At 47.4% G+C, this 19,986-nt stretch overlaps 1 long non-coding RNA gene across 1 annotated transcript; it reads right to left on the bottom strand.

The window, feature by feature from the left end:
• Positions 1-5,370: 5,370 nt before the first annotated feature.
• On the bottom strand, positions 5,371-11,833 carry LOC124096749 (uncharacterized). The gene is made up of 2 exons (XR_006852991.2): positions 11,625-11,833; positions 5,371-9,133 (listed from the first exon to the last, which is right to left on the bottom strand). It is a non-coding gene; the product is annotated as an uncharacterized LOC124096749 (long non-coding RNA).
• Positions 11,834-19,986: the final 8,153 nt, after the last annotated feature.

The following is a 19,986-nucleotide window of genomic DNA, read 5'->3' on the forward strand; positions in this document are numbered from 1 at the left end:
AGTGCTAGGGGCTGGGGATGTGGCTCAAGCGGTAGCGCGCTCGCCTGGCATGCGTGCAGCCCGGGTTCGATCCTCAGCACCACATACAAACAAAGATGTTGTGTCTGCCGAAAAACTAAAAAATAAATATTAAAAAAAAATAAATAAAATAAAATAAAATTTGTAGTGCTGGTGTCAAACCCAAGGCCTTGCACATAGTAGGTAAGCCTCTACCACTGAGCTACACCCCAGCACCACAAAGGGTTTTTGTTGTTGTTTTTTGGTATGGGGATTGAGCAACAAGGGTATGCTACCCCTGAACTACATCATTAGGTCTTTTAATTTTATTTTGAGACAGGGTCTCTGTAAACTGCTAAGACTGGCCTGGAACTTTTATCCTCTGCATTACCCTCCTGAATAGCTGGGATTTGGATTACAGGTTTGTGGTCATTTTGCCTGGAACCACCAAATTCTTTTGTATTTATAAATCTGATTGTGATATGTATGACCACTATTTATTTATTTTTTTAAAGAGAGAAAGAGAGAGAGAGAGAGAGAGAATTTTTTAATATTTATTTTTTAGTTATCGGCAGACACAACCTCTTTGTTTGTATGTGGTGCTGAGGATCGAACCTAGGCCGCACGCATGCCAGGCAAGCGCACTACCGCTTGAGCCACATCCCCAGCCCATGACCACTATTTATTTAAGTGAAACCTTTACATCCATATCAGCTTAATTCTATTGAATTAAAAAATGAGGGGCTGGGGATGTGGCTCAAGCGGTAGCGCTCTCGCCTGGCATGCGCAGGGCGCTGGGTTCCATCCTTAGCACCACATAAAAATAAAAAAATAAAGATGTTGTGTCCACCGAAAACTAAAAAATAAATATTCAAAAAAATTTTTAAAAGAATTTAAATAAATAAATAATAAAAAATGCCACTGCTGTTGGGCATGGTGGCACACTCCTGTAATCCCAGCAATTCAAGAGACTGAGACAGAAGGATTGCAAATTCCAAGCCAGCCTCAGCCTCAACAATTTAAAGAGGCCATCAACAATTTATCAAGATCCTGACTCAAAATTAAAAAAAAAAAAAGATAGAAGGGGTTGGGGATGTAGCTTAGAGGTAGAGTAGTAGAGTGTCCATGGATTCAATCCCCAATACCAGCAAAAAACAAAACAAACAACAAAAACAAAAACAAACCCTGTTTACCCTACCTATGGGCTCTGCAGGGCAAGTGTGAAAGCTAGAATACAATGTTAATCATGAGTGGAATTGATTGATTAAGCTAATGCTTTTTTTTTTTTTAATTTTTAATATTTTTATTTTTATTTTTTAGTTATAGGCAGACACAACATCTTTGTTTGTATGTGGTGCTGAGGATCGAACCCGGGCCGCACGCATGCCAGGCGAGCGTGCTACCGCTTGAGCCACATCCCCAGCCCTAAGCTAATGCTTTGTAAAACTGGTGAAAGTGATAAAACTCATTACAGGGACTAACTCCTCTGTGAACTTCCCAGTCAAAGCCCTTAAATCTCCAAATCTCCATATGTAATCCTGAGCGAAGGTGCCCAGATTCCACAGAAACCAAACTAGATGGCAGAAAAGACCCCCACCCTCGAGGACCGGGACTCTCAAGTGTGGCCCCCTAACCAGGAAAAACAGCATCCAGGAACTTGTTCAAAATGCAAATTCTCAGCTCCTTCCCCTTCAAGTGTACCTGGCACCTGGGGGTGAGGCCCATCACTGCGATTATTAACAAGCCCTTCAAGGGCCCTCGATGCCGGATGCCAGTTCCCTACGCGAACCACGATTCTCCATTACTTTGGCTGCCCTTTGCCAGGAAGGGTGGAGATGGAGGATATGGGAACCTCTTCCCACCTCTTCAAGGACCTTTATTGTCTATTGGTTGGTTGGCTTGGCCATTATCCTAATATGGGTGGAGCACAATACCCATTAGGCAAAACATAAACCAGACCTGTTCCACGGAACTGTGAAGTCAGTTTTCCTTGGCTTTGCCTTTGGTCATTAAAAAAAAAAAAAGAAAGAAAATGCTTGCTTCATGAGCCCCACTGGTCTCTGAACTTTTCCCTTTTCTAGTAAAAGTACGAATTCCAGCTGGAGTTCTTGACCAACGACGTCTTTCTTCAGAAGTTGCTGTCTTCCATGCTTTGCTGAGTTCCAGAGATAAGATAAATAATTTACCAAATGTAGGTTTCTGATTACTCACTCTATTAGCATTTAGAGCTGAGAGCTCTGGCCCCTGGGGAGTTGGATTTGTTCAGATGCAGCCCATCTGCTTTTGTTTTTTTGCGGGGAGTTTTTTTGGGGGGTGGGGTTGCCTGGAAAAGCCAGGGAGCTCCCAGCATCCCACACATACTTTGGGGATGAACTGCCTGGATCTTATGGGTTTTACTGGAAATTCTGGGGAATGCTATTTTATTATTTAAAAAAAACACAGCTGCTAAGTCTCTTTTCCCCTCTCTCCCTCCCCCACCCCCTTTTTTAAAAAAAAAAGTAAAAACAAAACTCTCCATTTCATTTTCAAAGATTGTACAGAATTATCAGAAGGGTATTTTCAATCTTGTGCAATGTCTTTATCCTAAATATGTGCTGCACACTCCAAGAGTAATTTCAGGGAATTTTATAGAAGAGATTAAGTAGAGTTTCTCCTAAATCAAGTGACGCTGGAGAAAAAAAAAAAGGGGGAACTGTCTATGCCATGAAAGCATCATTTTTCACTCACACAAATTTCTGAAGAATAGTAGCAATATCAGTGGTGATGGATGAATAGAAGGTTTGTATCCGGAGTTATTCCACCGGCTCTTCCTTTTATGGCAAGTGCATGCCATTATTATTTCATAGAGGTTTTAAGAGTAAACTGGGTTGCCCTGCATGGTGGCACACACCTGTAATCCCAGCAACTTTGGAGGTTGAGGCGGGAGGATCACAAATTTGAGGCCATCAGCAGTTTAGGGAGACCCTGTCTCAAAATAAAAAGTAAAAAGGGGGGCTGGGGTTGTAGTTCAATGGTAGAGCACTCGCCTCACACGTGCGAAGCCCTGGGTTTGATCCTCAGCACCACATAGATAAATAAAATATTGTGTTCAACTACAACTAAAATATAAATATTAAAAAAAAAAGTTAAAAGGGCTGGGGATGGAACTCAGTGGTTAAATGACCCTGGGTTCAATCCCCAGAGGTCCCCCTCAAAAAAAAACAACAACAACAAAAAACCCAATAAATTCTGTTAACAGAAGAAATCACTGCAAAAATAGATAGCAGGTTTTTTCCATACCAGGGATTAAGCCCAGGGGTTCTCTATCACTGAACTACCTACCCAGCCTTTTTTTATCATTGGGGGCTGGAAACGTAGCTCAATTGTAGAGCCCTAGCCCAGCAAAAAGAAAAGAAAAAAAATTTTTTTTCCAAAGGTCTTGCAAAGTTGCCCAGCCTGGCCTCAAACTTGCAATTCTCTGCCTCAGCCTTCAGATAATGAGTGTTCTTTAATTTCTTCAGGACAATCTGATCAACAACTTATTTCATATAAAGAAATGGTGACACACTAATCCCAGTGACTCCCGGAGGCAGAGGCAGGAGGATTGTAAATTCGAGGCCAGACTCAGCAATCTAGAAACATCCTGTCTAAAAGTTAAAATTAAAATTAAAAAAAAGGTGGGGGCTGGGGCTGTAGCTCCGTGGCAGAGCATGTGCCTTGCACGTATGAGGCCCTGGGTTCGACACTCAGCACCACATAAAAATAGATAAAATAAAAATATTGTGTCCATCTACAACTAAAAAAAAAATTATAAAGGGGGGCGGCTGGGATATAACTCAGTGGTAAAGCATCCTTGGGTTCAATCACCAGTTCCAGGGGAAGAAAAGGGGGGTGGGGAAGAAGGGGAGGAAAAGATTGATTTAACTACATGCCTGAGTGGTATAGCACAGTGGTACGTGGGTCTTATTTTGGTGACCCCTAGGGAAGAGAATTTGCATGTAGCCTTCCATAGAAGACCTTTGTATTTTCATGGATTTTCCTAATGCAAAGTCAGGATTGCACATCCTATTTCCTAGGATAAGCACCCTGTGAAAAGAGTAAAATAATGACATGATGACATCTTACTAGGAACCTATTGTTTTCTGGCCAGTGATTTAGGAGAAAGCCCATTGTCTCCCAACGCCCAGTTGCTTTAGAAGTCTCCTGTATGGAAAGGAAAGTCCAGGGTTGGTTGGGGTGTGCAGCTAGCTGATCAGTTAGCTGGGATACAAGAATAATATACATCCAGATGGGGAACCCCACGAGAAGGATGAGAGAGGGAGAGGGGGGGTGGGAGAGAGAGGGGTAAAGTTAGGACACAGAAGGAATTCCTTGTGCTTCACAGCTCTGGGTCTGAAGCAATTAGAGAGTGAAAGGTGTAGAAAGCTACCTGCCACCTATTTTGTGTTTCTCTGGGAGATTAACCTACTTTCTTGGCTCATTTTCTTCTGCTTCCTCCATCCGTGGGTATAAAAGCTGTGGTAGCTGGCAGCCTCAGATGACTCCAGCGGCATCTGTTATCTAGTTCCAGGGCCTCCTGGGGACACACAGAGTCATTTACCTCTTATTTCTTTTACTTCCTCCCCAACAGTAGGTAAAAAGTCTGCCCTGAGCTTAGCCACCGTCTCCCTGGCCACAAGAATCCCGCTCCACAAAGGGTGGCGAGTCAATAGCTGGCCCCTGAGCTCTTCTCTTTTTTTCTTGTCTTCTGACAGATCCAAGAGGCTGGAGCAGTAAATCTGAGAAAAGCAGGCATATACACACACACACACACACACACACGCACGCACGCACACGCGCACGATCGCACACACGCACACACAGACACTCAAGGAGAACTCAGTCCCGGGCACTAGCTCTCCACTTCTGCTAGCCGTATGCTGTATTGAGAGGGTTTCATATTCTCCTGCGGCATTTTGGTTTTTTTTTTTTGGGGGGGGGGTGGGTGGTGCTGGATGGCTGAATGAAACAGCCTTCCCTGCAGACATCAAAGCATGTCTCCAGCATAGCAAACTCTCCAACCAGCCTCCCGTCTCTCCGGCTACATTCCAATTGAACTGGGGCTGCCTTGCATGATAATCAGGCCTAATTACCGCTTTATCCCTTGATTGTTGTGCTGAGTTTTGGAACTGCAGAGTTCTTTTCTCAGCTTGGGTTCTGCCTTCCCTCGCCTGCCCTCCACCTCTGGAGTGCGCCTGTCCGAGGCCTGAGATTCAGCCATTATAATTAGCCAATAGGTGAAAAGGGCAGGACCGTGCCTTGGGGACAGCAGCTCCTGGTCCACTCAGTAAACTTGCATTCCTGTCACCAATGAGGGGAGACCTTGCTGTTTACAAGATATTCGGAATGCCAAGCGAGCTTTAAGAGATTTATTACTAGGTTAAAGAGTAAAGCAAAGGCCAGAAGACGTATCCTCATTGCCCTGAGGTGTTTTCCTACCTTCTCTCTTACAACACACTGGGCACAAAACCTCCTCTTTTTCTTTTTTGGTACTGGGAATTGAACCCAGGGGCACTTAACTGAGCCACATCCCCAGATATTTATTTAGAGGCAGGGTCTTGCTAAATTGGTAAGGCCCTGCTAAATTGCGGAGGAGGCTGGCTTTGAATTTACATCCTCCTGTCTCAGCCTTCCGAGTTGCTGGGATCATTCATAGGCGTGCACCACTGCTCCCAGTGTCTTTTTCTGAGGGGGTAAGGGGCTGGGATTGAAGCCAGTGGTGCTTTAAAACAGAGCTATACCCCCAGCCTCTCTTTTTTTATTTACTGTTTGGAGACAATGAAACCAGAGTTATGAGATGAGAATAGATTCCCTGTTTCCCAGTTTCCTCCAGGTTCTTGTCTCACAAATTTTGAATAAAATCCATGGACCGTCATGGGAGGGAAGAATAAACAGAGTAATATTTATTAAATCGAGAAGAGGTAAGAAACCCCCATGTGGGAGGGGGCCTCATAGCAGAAAAAAGAAAACATTTTGGTGCGACAGTTTAGGAGTTTATATATGGTTCTGCGTAAAGCACGGAGCAAAATGTATGTAAAATAGGCCTGGAAAAAGTTTGGAGGCTGTGGCCTCCCATAACTCTCATCTGGGCTCACCCTCACCTTCCTTCCTATAATTCCATCTGAGTTCACCTCCACCTCTGTTTTCCACTGTTGGGACAAAGGAGATGGCTGGAGGGGTTCCTGCAGGTGATCCTCAAGGTCTTCTACATTCGAAATAGGCCTTGCTGGTGCTCTACTTACTGCTTAGCCTCCTGACCTGGTTTTGAGTTTGAATAAAAATGACCATTGATATTCTTATTTAACAAGCTGTCTCTAAATGGCCAAGGCTGGCCTTCAACAAGCAATCCTGACTCCACCTTCCAAGTACCTGGGGTTACAGGTATGCACCACCACACTCCTGCCTTTTTTTAGGGGAGTGCAGGGATTGAACCCAGAGGCACTCAACCACTGGGCCACATCTCCAGCCTTTTTGTTTTTTTTTTTTTGAGACAGGGTCTTGCTAAATTGCTTATGGCCTTGCTAAATTGCTGAGGCTGACTTTGAACTTGTGATCCTCTTGCCTCACTCTCCCAAGCTGCTGATATTACTGCCACAAAAATCTCTTTATGTTAAGATGATCAGAAGAAAGGGAGTATAAACCAGGACTTCTGGAAGCTTTTCCATAACGTTTTTACTTGGTAAGATGTATTTAAATATCTTAGTTTCCCTAACTGTAAAAGGAACCTCAGATAAATATTCCAAGTGAAACAAAGTTAGCGCTGAGTTGCTAATTATCAAAGCTGATGTTGGAACATGTTTGTTTATTATTACTATTTTGTCTATTTTTATTTTACTTTATTTTCTTGTGGTGCTAGAAATCAAACCCAGGGCCTGCTGGGTGTGGTGGCACATGCCTGTAATCTTAGTGACTTGGGTGGCTGAGACAGGTGGATTGCAAGTTCAAAACCAGTTTCACCAACTTATTGAGGCCCAAAGCAACTCAGAGATCTGTCTGTAAATAAAATGCAAAATAGGGCTGGGGATGTGGCTCAGTGGTTGATCGCCTCTGAGTTCAATCCCCATACCAAAAAATAAAAAATAAAAAAAATAAAAAATAGGGCTAGGGATGTTGTTCAGTGGTTAAGTATCCTTGAGTTCAATGCTATGTACAAAACAGCAGCAGGTTAGGGGGTATTTCTAGTTAAATCCCAAACTAACAAGTCAAGCCTTACTGCTGGTATGTGGGGGCTGTGCTTTGATTAGCAAGGGTTAAATTAACCCCAGTGTTTTAGAGATAAGGAGGCTGAGGTCCTGAGAGATTAGTACTTGCCTTTGCGGGTACTGGTTGTATCACTGACTTCAGAGAAGCCTGTGACCTGCTGGACGGCAGGTGCAGGCTGCATTTACCTGAACATAGGAAGTTCGGAGCTGAGCTGCAGCACTGATTTCTCCCCAGCAGCATATGGATGCTCTGGGGAGCCGCACGGTGTGGCTGTTCTGCCACAGTCTGTCATCCTATCATTGTTTTTCTGCATTTTCCAACTCTGGCCTCTTGAATTCTTCTTGGAATTCCAGGAGGCTTCTTGGGCAATAATGAGCCCCATTAAATGCATGACCCTGTGCACTAACATGTACCCAGACTTTATCCTGTTTTTGGTCAAACACTAGTACATTGAGCAAAGTAGCTAACAATCCTGAATTGCAAAAATAATATGGATTAGTCATCTCTGAAACACATTCCCTAATAACAGGCAAGGGAGCACTTCTTGATGCAGGAAATCCTGTTTCACACAGAGCTGGTGAACTCAGGGAATTTTCCCAGAGCTGGCACAGGTTCAAAATGGCTTTCTCACCCTCCTGGAAGGATGGATAAGATAGCTAATCATCCTTCATGGAAAAGGATGCTCAGCGATTACTTCCTAACCTCTGAGGGTGAAGTCAGAGAAGGTGTCTCTGCCCTCTGTGTCCCTGGTCAGTGACAGAACTCAGGACAGAGAACCCAAGAACTGACCTGTTGGCATATTTTGTAATCACTAAGACAATTTTTAAAAAACATTACCAAGCCGGGTGTGGTGACAAACGTCTGTGATCCCAGACATTGAGGAGGCAGCCTCTGCAATTTAGTGAGACTCTGTCTCAAAATTTAAAAAATAAGAAGTTCTGGGGATGTAGCTCATTGGTAATGTATCCCTGGTTCAATTCCCAGCAATGGGGGTGGGATGGGGAGAGGGAGTGAGGATGCTGCTCAGTGGTTAGAGCACTGGCTGGGTTCCAGCCCCAGCAACACATAATAACAATAATAATAATAATAATAATAATAATAATAATAATAATAATAAAAGTAAAAACCTTTACCAGAGCCTCTATTCTCTGCCCATCACCTCAAATAAAGCACCTCTTATTCTGGGTTTAATACAATATCTGTTGGAAAGCCAGCGACTCGGGGTTAGAACACTCTGATCTTTCCCAAAGACCTCAGCTCTTAGCTTTGAAGCGTCCCTTGTTTCATTTGTATCTTTTCTCCCTGATCCATTGACACATTTTTCCCTGAGCACTTTCTGTTTGGAGGCGCTTAAGAGGAGCCAGATGAATGGGAGTCAGACTCTGCTCATGGCTCAGTCCCGATCTGGGTGAGGTTTGAAAGCTTAAGGAGCAGAACCCAGGGAAAAGTTAATTTGGGGTGCTGAGCATGTGGACTTGGGCTTTTGTGCGGGTGAGGAGTGAGGACGTGGAATGAGTCAACTCTTTGAGAGGTGGGGAGGGGGAGGGGGGGCGGGGGGCCTCCCCGGAGCCCGGAGCCATTAGTAATCTGCTTTGTGAATGGAGTTCAAGGAGGAGGGGGGCTCACATACTTGGAATTCCTTTATCTGGGTGGGCTTCTCCTCTCCAAACTTTCAGGATGTGGGAAATGGAAGATGAAAGAAGCGACATTTCCAGCCTATCGGGTTACACAGTGTAAAACGCAGAGGGAGAGGGGCAGGGGGTGGGGAGGGGGCGGGAGGCTCGGGAGAGGGGCCGGGACGCCCAGGTTGGGAGCCGGCGGGGAGGGAGGCCGGCGGGAGGGCTGGGCGCGCAGATCACGTTTCTCATCACATCAGAGCTGTGGAATTTCCTCTCTTCTGGGGGTGGGGGAGGCCCTGCGAAGATGAAGTTGGTTTAAGGTTAGTGGGTGATGAATAATGGCCCAAAGGCGCGCTCACGGGGGGTGTTACCAAGTGACCGGTGTTTACAAACAGAGCTGTCCCGGTGGGGTTGGGACGTGGGTGCTGGGACCATCCTCCGTCCCTGCTGTTGACCGAATCCTGTGACCCGAGGATGGAGTCCATGTATGGATTGTATTTGTGTCTGACCTCTGTGGCATGCAGAGCCCCAACTCTGGGGCTCTCGGATGGCGGGGAGCAGCGGGACGGGGAAGGTGATTAGCCCAGGCGGGAGAGCCCCGCGGTGGCTGCAGGATCCGCGCCCTCCAGGCGCAGCCTGAGCTCTGCTTTGTGTCTGGGACGTCCCTGGGGCGCCCAGGCCGGATCTGTTTCTGTTCTACTTAAGCCACGTGCTCCACACCACTCCGTTGTCACCGCCTGGCTCTCCGCGGGCCTTTCCTCTCCAGAGACGTGTGTATTTTAAAAGTTCTACCCGGGGCCCACGTCCCTTCTCTCAGGGAGAAGCACCCAACCCTGAGGCCCTCCCCAGGGGTGCAGAACTTCAGCTAGGTGGGGGAGGTGCTTCCTAAGGCCAAGTACACCCTCCCTCTGGGGGAAGAAGAAACACTGGGGGAAGGGCCTCTGGGTCAAGTTTGGACCCAAAAATGAAATCCCGGTCTGGCAAGAAGAAGAGCAGGTGGGAGAGAGAACCCAGCAAAGAGGGCTGCAGGTGGTTGAGAGAAAAGGAATTTCTGTTAAACCCTGATACCAACCATAATTGAGCAATGTTTTGTTCTAATATTATGGTGGGTAGAAAGTTATTAGGTGGCATATAAATCATCACATACTAAAGATGACAAAAATATCGCTTGTTTTAAAAAAAATTAGAAGACAATAAAATCTGCTTGTCACAAATCATTGCAAGCTTCATTGAATCTTTTTTCCCTCCTGTTTCAGAAAGCTGTTTAGGATTTTGCAGTGTATCAGGGTCATCATTTTCAACCATCTATTAGTGCCATCTAGTAGTCTAGTGAGAGGTTCAGTTAATAAAGATTTCTGGTTGATAGATTGCTAGAGGAAACAGACTTTTTGGTCTCTCTTTGAATTGCTACCGAGCTATTACAATACATTGACTCCATTTTTTTTTTTTTATCATTTAACAAACCATACACTCACATTCTCCCCCTCCTTTCTCCTTTGCCAAACACCACCACCCTCAATAAGTTTGGAGAAAAATAAACGTATTCCCTCCTCTTTGCATTGTGTCCTCAGGACTCCTTTTCTTCCAAGGGCAGCTCTAACCTTGAACCTTGCTAGACTCCAGTGAGTCTGCCTAAATCCAGACGGATCCTTCTTGACACCCATAGTCATTTTCTAAGATTGACTTTTTATTTCTTCTTTCTTTATTTTTGCAGTACTAGGGATTGAACCCAGGATCTCTCACATCTCCTGCCTGCTGGGCAGGGCCTTTACCACTGAGCTACACCCCAAGCAAGCCCTGGACTTTGTTTTTGTTTTGCATTACTGGTGCTGGGGACTGAACTCAGAGCACACTCTGCCACTGAGCTCCATTCCCAGCCCTTTTTATTTATTTATTTTTATTTTTAGACAAGATCACCCGAAGTCTCCCAGGCTGACCTGGAACTTGCGATCTCCCTGCCTCAGCCTCTTGAGCAGCTGGGATTATAGGCCTGCGTCACTATGCCTGGCTGATTTTTTTTTTTTTTTTTAATGAGGCCTATTAAATTTGGACAGGTACTGTATTTGAACTGGTACTTCTGGATTTCTGAGTGGTTTCCTAAGAACAGGTAAGGGGAGTAACTGCAGTGATATTTCCTGTGTGCCCAAATGAAATAAATCAACAACCTACCTTTCTATTCTTAGCCGAAATGAAAATTAATTTCTGAAAGTTCTGTGGTCAGTTTAGCCCATGGTAGCCTGCTGTTGACCTTAGTGTGGAGGACCTAAGGACTCAAATGTTGCAATTATAGCTGACTTGGATTACTGGCCTTATTTACCAGCTGGGCACCTTGTTTTTTATTGAGCTAACACTTATACAGCATTTGCTCTGTGCCAAGCACCGGTCTAAGCATTTTACAAATATTTGCTAGGCTCATCCTCACCCTGGTGTTGTTATTATATAACACTATGATGAAGCAGTGTTGCCATTATCCTGGCTTTACAGATAAGGAATCTGAGACTTGGAGATCTGAGCTCACTTGCCAGCTCTAGCACAGCCCCTGCTTGGTGGGGACATCCAGCTGTTTCCACACGGACCACCATGGAGCATTGGACAAATCACTCTGCCGTGCCCGGGGACCAGCGAGGGGCTTGAAACCGCAGGCAGTTGGGGAGACTCCACACACACACAGCAAAAACCACGAGCAAGATGCCAAAGCATCTTGGGTTCTAGGCAGCCAGAGGAAAGAGATTTCGAAGGCTGCTCTCCCCAAGGCCACCCCCAAGTCCCGCAGCCAGTGTCCGGTACCTTCTTATCATTCAATTCACAGCCTCAGTCCTGTACCGTTTCCGTTTCCTCAAGCTGCATCTAGACATGATTCTGGTCCCCACCAGCTTCTGACCTCCTTACTCATTCTGTTTACAGTGCGGCCTCGCCCTTCAGACTGCCCCGATTTCCAGATAGGAATTTGGCTGCCCTGTTGACTATGATTCAGATTTTCACCCCAGCCACATTGCGCCAGGTCCTCCTGTGGACACGCCCCTCTGGTCAGACTGGCACCCTGGGGCCCTTTGAGCAAGCGCTGCTGAGTGGGGGCAGGGCCCCTGTGGAACACATCCCACCCCTGAGGGTTTGGGCAGGACTATGGAGCACGTGGAATGAAACTGTGAACTCTTGAAGGGTTTGGAGTAGTAGGCGGGGTAAGGTAATAAAGGGGGCTGTCAGGAGGGGTAGATTGGCAGGAGGTAAGGCATGAATAAGCGCGTGGTCATTGCTGGATTTGTGGGGCACAGGGCGAGGAGGGCCGCCCCACCCTTGTCCAGGGTTGGTTGTTTTGTTGTTGTTGTTGTTGTTTGTTTGTTTGGACTGGGGATTGAAACAGTACAGGTGAGGACCACAGCGCCCAGTCTCCTCCAGGGTTTCTTATATGAAGCCTCTGGGAGGTCGCTGCCTGGGGGGACAGGAACAGAGTGCTTGTGAGGAGCTGGACAGGCCTAACTGAACGCCTTGGCAAATGTTTACAGAATATACTGTGTCAGATCTCCAGATCTTTCAAAATACTAATGGCCCCTGGAGGGCTGAAACCTGTGAGCCGCAGTCAGGTCCTCCGCACCTTGGTCTTGAAGGAAAAAGGAAAGGCTGGTGGAAAGACACTGAAGAGCAGGAAACCCAGGAGACGGGGTGTGTTCTGCTGGGGCTCACCTGTTGGGGCCACTGTGAGGTGGAGACTGCAGGGGTGAAGCTCCAGCAGGTAGACAGAGGAGCCCAGGCAGGAAGCCTTCCTGCGCACCTCCACGCCCTAGTGCTGGAGATGGAACCCCAGGCCTGGGCACACTGGGCAAGCCCACCTGAACCACACCTGGCCTCTCCACTCTACTCTTAGCTCAGCTCTCCCTCTACCCCACTCCCGCCCTTCCGCAGGGTGCCTCTCTGGGGATCAAACCCAGCGCTAGCGCTGCTCTACACTGAGCCACATCCCAACTTTTTTTTGGGGGGGCAGGGGTGCCAGGGATTGAACTCAGGGGCACTCAACCACTCAGCCCCAGCCCTATTTTGTATTTTATTTAGAGACAGGGTCTCACTGAGTTGCTTAGGGCCTCGCTGTTGCTGAGGCTGGCTTTGAACTCAAGATCCTCCTGCCTCAGCCTCCTGAGCCGCTGGGGTTACAGGCGTGCACCACTGCACCCAGCTCCAACTGTTTTTTATTTTGAAACTACATTGCTGAGGTTGGCCTCCAATTTGTGAACCTCCTGCCTCATCTTCCAGAGGCAGGTGTGAGCCACCATGCCCTGTTCAACTGCTCTCTTTTTATTAGGCTTTTCAGCCTGTTTCACCTACATTTATTTGTTTGTTTATTGGTACCAGGGTTTGAGCCCCCAGGCTCACTTAACCACTGAGCCACATCCCTGGCCCTTTTTAAATTTTTATTTCGGGACAGGGTCATGCTAAATTGCTTAGTCCCTCTTTAAGTAGCTGAGGCTGGCTTTGAACTTGGGATCCTCCTGCCTCCTCCTCTCAAACAGCTGGGATTACAGGGGTGTGCCACTGTGCCCCGCTATTTTTTATTTTTTGTGGTCCTGGGGTTGAACCCAGGAGCGTTCCACCATTGAGCTACGTCCTCAATCCTTTTTATTTTTGTTTTGAGACAGGGTCTCACTATAGTCGCTCAGGCTGGCTTCAAACTTTCAAGGCTTCAGTTTCCTGAGTCACTGAAATTACAGGTGTGCCCCACCACACCCAGCTGTCTCCTTCCTACTTGTCATTTTATTCTCCACCCTTGGTCTTCTCCCTGTCACCTCAATTGAGTCTTTCTTTCCTATCCATTTTTTTTTTGGACTCTCAAGTGCCAAAAAACACAGGGGCACTTTACTCCTGAGCCATATCCCATCCCTTTTGGGGGGTAAGGTGGGGGCAGGGTCTTGCTGAGTTTTTTTTTTGTGTGTGTGTGTGTGTATGTGTGGTGCTGGGGATTGAACCCAGGGCCTTATGCATGCAAGGTAAGCACTCTACCAACTGAACTATATTCCCAACCCAGCTTGCTAAGTTCTTGAACCTGGCTTTGAATTTGTGATCCTCCTGCCTCAGCCTCCCCAGTGGCTTAGATTACAGATGTGGGCCACTGTGCACGGCTCTAAAAGGAATTTTATTTAAAAAAAATATTTATTTTTAGGTGTAGATGGACACAACACAACGCCTTTATTTTTATATGGGGCTGAGGATCCCAGCCCTCTAAAAGGAATTTTTAAAAAATGTTTTATTGGGGGGGAGGTGCTGGGGTTGTGGCTCAGCGGTAGAGCGCTCGCCTAGCACGGGCGGGACCCGGGTTGGATCCTCAGCATCACATACAAATAAATAAAATAAGTGTATTGTGTCCAACCACAACTAAAAAATAAATTTAAAAAAAATGAAGGTAGATTTAAAAAAAATGTTTTATGCACGCATGTTTGATCTCTGCATGTTTTATATGTTCCTTCTGCAACTCTAGGTCAGGACTTGTAGAGGGGCAAATACTGGTGTCAGCCTTGGGAAGGAGTTTCCCTGCAGCTCAGTTTAGTGGCTAGAGATTGTCATCCCAGCAACCACTGTTTGTTTTCCAGCATCAGGTGCCAGGTTAAGGGCTCTTGATCCTTACCTGTGCCCATCCCTGTCGGATGAATGAGGAAACTAAGACTCGGGATTGAGCAAATTGCTCAGTGGTAGATTCGAGTTTTGGTTCCAAGCTGACATTGACCGTCCAGGCTCTGTGTCACTGCTTCATACCGAATCCTTAGGACCATGCTGTGGTGCCCAGGCTAACCTTGAACTCCTAGGCTCAAGGGATCCTAGCTAAGATTAAAGGTATGTGCTACTGCAACCAATAGTATTCTTATTATCCTCATTTTCTAAGTCAGGAAACAAGCTCACAAAGGTTAAGTAATTTGTAGACATCACACTAGTAGGAAATGGTAGAACCAGACTGTGACCCAGGCAGTGGGATTCCCAGCTTTAGGTTTTTTTTTTGGTACCGGAGATTGAACCCAGGAGTGCTTAACCTCTAAGCTACACCACTAGCCCTTTTTATTTTTTATTTTGGACAGGGTCTTGCTAAGTTGCTTAGTGCCTTGCTAAATTGCTGAGGCTGGCTTTGAACTTTTGATCCTCCTGCCTCAGCCTCCCGAGTTGCTGGGGTGACAGACATGCACCATCACATCCGGCCCCAGCTACAGTTCTTTAACCACTGCATTTAGTTATTCAACATCTGAAAGAATGTCACACAATTTTTGGTTTTACCCTTTAAGTGACCCCAGGGAAGAACCCCCAGGACAGGGCCCCTCCGAGTCCCTGACAGTGTGCAGAGGAGAGTGATGGCCTAGGGGGCTGAGAGGGTGAGCAGAGAGAAGGGCAGGAGCAGGAGGTGGGGTTTGAATTGCTTTGCTTCAGTGCCCTGGAAATGCAAACACAGCTCTAGTTCCAGGGCTGGCTGGGATGGCTGGCGGAGAGCCTGGGGAAGGGAAGCCCCATCTCAGGGCGCAGCACAGGACCCTAGGGCAGTGGCTTCCCCCTCTCTGACCTTTAGCTCCTGCTGATAAATTGGCAGCAACTGTGTGACATCAAGGAGACATTTTCTTCTTTGTGAGCTCAGAGCTTCCATTTAAAAATTCCTCTGTCACAAGACAGAGGCTGCAGAAGCCCAGTCACACTTGTGCCCACAGCAGGTGACGTGCACTTGCTCCAAGACCTCCCCAGGGCTGTGCAATCCCAGGGATTCCGGCGGCCGCCAGGATGCCCATGTAAGGTGCGCTTGCTGGCCTTATTTATCCCCGTGGCGCTGCCAGCTCTTGGAAGGCCTGCAGGCATGGGATCACGATCACGGGGCTGCTCCCAGGCGGGATGGCACCGGCTGGCCAACGGCTTCCCCTAGGCCTTGGCTTTCCCTCCTTCTTGTCCTTACTCCTGGTGAAATTCAGGACTCAGATTCAAATTAATTGAGCAGTGAGCTCAGAAGTCATTCAAATGTGTTTTTCTTTCTTTTCTCTTTTCCCCAAATGTGTTTTTTCTTTTTCTTTCTTTTTTTTTTTTTTAATTTTGTGTGTGGCACTGGGGATTGGACCCTGGGTTCTCTACCATGGAGCTACATCCCCAGCTCCTCCCTCCCTTTTTAAATTTTGAGACAGGGTCTACCTAAATTGTTGAGACTGACCTCCAGAACGTGCGATCCTCCTGTCTCAGCCTCCCGAGTCACTGGGATAAGAGGCATGTGCCCTGTGCCTGGACAGACCTGTCTCCTGGGCTTTTGGGAGGGAGCACTGAGGTGGAAGAAGGAATGTCCTGAGTAAATTACAGGATGATAGAAAGAGCTATTATTTTAATATAGGTAAAGGGCAGAGTTGAAAGGGAACTGAGACCTCTTAATACTCCAAAGCCCTCATTTTACAGAGGAAACTATAGGCTCTGTGGGGGATGGAACCCACTCAAGTCCATAGCAAATTAAGTAGCCATGGTAGGTTAGAATTGATGACCTTGGGTAAGTTACTTTTTTCTCTCTGGACCTCCAGTTCCTTCATTAGTAAAATGATATGGTGGGGTTTGATGATGTCCAAGACTTCCTTCCAGATCTTAAAATATAAAACTATGACTGAAACCATAAATGAGTGACTCTCTCGGGCCATGGGGACCCTATGGATCCACTGAGCAGGGCCCGGGGCAAGACACCAAGGTGCGGGGCCATGTGATAAACAGAGAACTCGTGGACTGTAGTTTCAATTCAATTTTTGTGTGTGTGTGTGTGTGTGTGTGTGTGACGCAGTCCGGCTGCAGCAAAATAACTGGGGGGTGGGGGGTTACGAGCAACTTGTGTACATTGATACAGCAGGAGTGGGAGCTGTTTATTGTAGGACAGGAGGGGTATTTATACATTCCACACAGCTTATCTTAATTAACATAAACTCGATACAGCAGTCAACCAATAAGGAATCTCCACACTTAATGGCTCGCTGGCGTTACTTCACAAACCACTCCCTCTGCAAAATGCCAGGCGCCATCTTGACTTGTTTACAGACTCTAGCATGTGTGTTACTCCCTTGGAATGAGCCTGGGGTGCTCGACCACTGAGTTACGTCCCCAGAGTTTTTATTTTGAGACACTAAGTTGCCTAAGCTGCCTATGAACTTGGGGATCTTCCTGCTTCAACCTCCTGAGCCTCAGGGATTACAGGCATGCGCCTCTGCACCCAGCACCTCCTCTTTCCTTCCCAAGCCTTTGAGAGACATACTTCCAAGTTTCTGCTGGTTAGTGACCCACCATTCCTCCAGCCTTTAGGATCATTTGTCAAGGCCCGCACTTCAGTCTGTTTCCAGTACTAATCTTCCTGCTTGTCCCTCTTGAGTTAGGTTATCATCTCCATTATGTAGATGAAGAAACTGAGGCTCATAGATTGACATACTTGCATGTTTCCTTAGCAAATATGTGGTGAATCCCTCGAGAACCCAAATCTGGCTGGAGGCCAAGCCCCAGATTTTACCCACTGCCTTGCCCCAGTTTTTACCCATGGCCTTGTGCGACTTCCCCTGGGACCCTGAAGCTCTGACTGTGGCCCTCAGCTGTGTGTAACAGTACTCAAGAGAGTGAGGTCAGCCGGGCACGGTGGCTCACGCCTGTAATTCCAGCAGCTCCGGAGGCTGAGGCAGAAGGATCGCGAGTTCAAAGCCAGCCTCAGCAATGCCGAGGTGATAAGCAACTCAGTGAGACCCTATCTCTAAATAAAACACAAAATACAGCTGGGGATGTGGCTCAGTGGTTGAGTGCCCCTGAGTTCAATCCCCGGTACCAAAAGAGGGGGGAGAGAGAGATCATTGGCTTATCTGTGAAGACCCAATATCTTAGCCCTATTCTGAGGCCACAGCCTATACACTTGAATTTGACCTCTTACCTCATCGTGAGTACTCTGGGTTAGGGCTCCGTTTAGGGAGAAGAACTAAGATCATTTGTCTTTCATGACTACTGGACAAAAATTCAAAGTGATCAGCTGTCATTTTGATCCTCTGAGTTTCTTAGTAGCCAAAGAGGATAAAAGCCCACTGAGGGTCAGGGTTGATAAACTACTCTCCATGGATCTGCATGTAGACATCTGCTAGAATCGCAGACTGGAAACCACCCTCCTGTGAGGAAAGAAGAGAGTGAAGGAAATAGAGGGAAGGAGAGGAGGCCCTACACCAACACTGGTTTATTCAGGACAAACCAGCTGAGGGGTGCCGGAGACTGACACTGTCTTCTGCATTCAGCCTGGGTAGATACAGGGCCATGGGAGAGTGGGGGGATTTTTGAGGTTAGGTCGTGGCTACTGGGTTGTCAGGGAAGGGTCCTTTTGGTCCTCACCTCCATTCTTGGAGGTGGTCACTGTTCCGTGGTATTTTCAGGACTCCAGTCCCAGGTAGCAATTTCCTTTCTTTGCGTGCTGATGGAGTACTGCCTGGGGTTTAAGGTCAGGCTGACTCAGAGTGATTGGGAGGCGACTCTTATTTTATGGTGGAGGACGTATTTCAGAACCGTGTCGCCTGTGTCAAGTTCTCCTTAACATTCCTGCCTTTTTCTTTTTTCTTTAATAAGAAAGGGGTAAAGGGAGATGGGGTGGCCGTGTCTCTCTAGCTACTTCCTGCTGGGAGGGGGCTTCGTCCGAGGACTCCTGTCGGCCTTGGCATTGAGCAGCTCTCATGGAGCTCAGCAGGGGGATGCTCTGCACCCTCTGGTTGGTAGTGGAATCGATGGTCCTCTGTAAAGTAGAGGTGAAGAGCCGAAACACGGAGGGCCCCACACAAAGCCACAGTTATACAGAGAACTGGGAAGGAGAAGGGCGCTAACCAAGAAAAATAGCCAGGGGAGAAAACCATCCCACTCCATGTTCCATGAGGAGGAGTACTGATGGAATTTGGCAGCCTGGTCTCTTAACTTTTCATGCCTTCCCTCACCAGGCCAGACTTGTTCCTGTGAAAGCAGCAGGTCTCTCTCTCTCTCTCTCTCTCTCTCTCTCTCTCTCTCTCTCTCGTACCAGGGATTGAACTCAGGGATGGTTAACTTGAACCACATCTCCATCCCTTTTTATTTTTATTTTTTTAAATTTTTTTAATATTTATTTTTTAGTTTTCGGTGGACACAACCTCTTTATTATTTTTTTATGTGGTGCTGAGGCTCGAACCCAGCACCCTGCACATGCCAGGCAAGCACACTACCGCTTGAGCCATATCCCCAGCCCCCCCTTTTTATTTTTTATTTCAAGACAGGATCTCACTAAGTTGCTGAGGTTGGCTTTGAACCTGCGATCCACCCACCTCAGCCTCCCGAGTCACTGGAATTACAAGCATGTACCACCGTGCCCTGGGTGGCAGAGCTCCTGTAGGAAGGGCACAGATTCCTCCTTTTTCTGCAGTTAATAAACTTAGTCTTTGTCTGTTTTGGAGGACAGTCACCACCAATGGGTCTGTTTGGTCCTGAAGCATGGACAGTTGGGTGGGATTTCTCAAAGGCTGTCCACCATTTCCTTGGATGGTCCTGCAGCATGGTGGGCGGAAACTCCTACTACTGCTGCTCCTGGGTGGTTGCTGTGGTTGTGCACTGACCCACCAGGAGGGGAGCCAGAGGGGCAGCTCGTTTTGGTCCAAGTAGGGTGAACATTGGGATGGGGATTGGTGCCCCCTCAATGGGCCACTGAGGGTAGGGGGTGAGGAAGGCCAGGGCGCATGTTCCTGTCCAGGGAGTGGTGAACAGATGTAAGTGCTGTTCCCACCCAGGATGAGGCTCCCTGGTTATGAAGGAGGCAGCCAGAGAGGTGCCAGGAGACTGCTGGCTGTAGTTGAGACAACTGTGGCCCCACGTCTGACCGTCTGACCCTGGTAAAAGGTAAAGGTGGCAGCCACCACGTGCGCAGCTCTGAGGGACCAATACTGTGTCCAGAAGTCGGGGCTCTTCAATTAGAATGTGGGGAGTTTGGAGGTTTAAGGACAGGTGCCCAGGTAAGGGGAGGCTGGCAGTGATCTGGACTGACGGGATAGGACTGCTGTTCAGAGAGGCGCACTGGTTCGTGGACCTCCACTGGGCACAGCCAGGACAGGTGTTTAGTCACAGGTGCGCTCCAAAGGGCGCAGGGAATGGGGGCTCTCCTAAGTGGCCTGTGGGTCCCGCACAGGCAATGTGCTCA

This window comes from Marmota monax, unplaced genomic scaffold (genome assembly GCF_021218885.2).
Source record: "Marmota monax isolate L192 unplaced genomic scaffold, Marmota_monax_Labrador192_F-V1.1 WCK01_AAM20220418_F8-fsc00127, whole genome shotgun sequence".
Taxonomy (NCBI): domain Eukaryota; kingdom Metazoa; phylum Chordata; class Mammalia; order Rodentia; family Sciuridae; genus Marmota; species Marmota monax.